Source organism: Psammomys obesus, unplaced genomic scaffold (assembly GCF_907164565.1).
Source record: "Psammomys obesus unplaced genomic scaffold, mPsaObe1.curated_primary_1811, whole genome shotgun sequence".
Classification (NCBI taxonomy): Eukaryota; Metazoa; Chordata; class Mammalia; order Rodentia; family Muridae; genus Psammomys; species Psammomys obesus.
In genome coordinates this window covers 4,782,280-4,784,376 of record NW_026586550.1, presented here as the reverse complement: position 1 = coordinate 4,784,376, position 2,097 = coordinate 4,782,280, and positions in this window count along the sequence as shown.

Genomic DNA, 2,097 nt, shown 5'->3' with positions numbered 1-2,097 from the left:
GGCAGCTGAGCTTATGCAGAGAAAAAGTTGGTGAGAAGTCCAAGATCAAAGCCCCAGGGTGTGGACTCTTGCTCCTGACTGACAGCCATGGCACCCTTCCAGCAGGAGCTCAAGTGGCCTCCAGCCTTGCCTGCTCCAGCAGCTGCATTCAGGGGAACTGCCAACCCTGTCCTTTCAGCCTTTGCACCTCTGAAACAGTTCTCTAAGTTCACCTTAAATTTCTGGAGTAAATTTTTAATAAAAATAGACTCAGCATAATCTTTAGTCTAACACTTTTACCAGTAACCTATTAAAGGCAAACAGAATGTTTGGCACATAGGGGAATAGCATTTGTAGGTGGAATTCATAGTCGAATTCAAACACATTTTCAGAGAGAACTTCTGGCTCAAGATGATCTGTGGCACACGTATGTTCGCCTTTGCCGCTCATGAGATGTCTGTTGTGACAAAGAAATTAGGAACATTGCTCCAGTGCAAGAAAGGTCAATACCTTTCTGGAAGAAGAAATAAATCAGGTATTTTAATGTATGCTATAGCTAAGGAAAAATTAGAATATCAAGCCATCTCAAAAAAGCAAAACCTGAAGTATGCAATCAGACATCAGTTCACACTTCATGCAGGGGGATCAGAATCTGAGGGAAGAGACATGAGGGAAGGCAAAGCCATGTCTTGGATTCTGTATAATGCAGAAGAACATAATCAGCTGCTAAGTCCTTTTTTTTTTTCATCAAAGGGTAATCAAGGACCTTAGGAATTAAAAGAATGAAAGAAAATGGACCAAGACAAACAGAATGACCCCCTTACCCCTGAATCCAAATTCAGTCAGAAAAAAAAAAAAAACGTATGCAATTTATACTTGATCCAAGGGTATAATGCATCCAAAGCTGTTCATGGCTGTGCCTGCTGTAACTTCAGTGTTGGGGAGCAGAGCCAGGCAGACTACAAGAGCTTGCTGGCTAGTTAGCCAACCTAGTGGAAGCAATGAGAGAGAGCTCATCTCAAAGCGACAAGGCGGAGGGCAATAGAGAAAGACTGACTACTTTTCTTTGGCTCTGACCTCCACACATATGTAAGGATACCTGGAGACTCACATATATGTACCCCCCAACACTTTATACATATATCTGTATTATCTACACATACATATATGTGTAAGTAAAATATATTGCATCCATGTAACAAGAATAAGATGTAATGAATAAAAACAGAAAGGAGACAGTTCTCAGAGATTAAAAAAATCTCAAACTGAAATAAGTTCAAAACAAACTTTGATTATAAAAGCAAGAGATTATTTTATAATGTAGAACAAAAATATATGGAGAAGAAAATATTGATAAAAAGGTAAGAGACATGAGGACTCATCCTTGAGGACAAACAGAGAAGAAGAGCCCTGGAAATTAAAAGTTAAGGAAGGAACAGTAAAAGAAAGCTTTTCAGAGTTGAAGAATAAACCTTAATTTTACAGGTCTAGAGGACCTACCACAGAAAATGAATCAAAGGAGAGAATCTTACACTAGACACTTCGATGGTAAATTCTGGAGCACTAAGGATAACGAAGTTCGAAGATCCCCCAGAGAGATGGACTAGTCACAGCCGGGGTTCCACTGGCGGGACTGCTGCAATGGCTTAGAGGTTAAGAGCGTGGACTCTTGCTGAGGGGCAGCATGTGGTTCTCAGCAAGCCCAGCAGGGAGCTCACAGTTGCCTCGAACTCTAGCTCCAGAGGATCCAGTGCCCTCTTCAGGCCTTTACATGTACCTGCACTCATGTGCACATACTCTCCTGCCTCATAAGTGTAAACAAAAATAAATCTTAAAACAACAACAAAAAAATATAGGCAATTGATTATCTGTAGCCCTTAGTGCTATAAGATAATCCAGTAATGCTTTCAAAGTTCTGAAACAATAAGACCTGTCTTAGTCACTCTTCTGTTGCTGTGAAGAGACACTGTGACCAAGATAACTCTTATAAAGAAAAACATTTAACTGGGGGCTTTTCTTCTGTAGGATTAGTCAATTTTCATCATGGCATAAAGCATAGCAGGAGACAGGAAGACATAGGGCTGAGAGCTTACATCCTAATCTAGGCAGGCAGGCAGG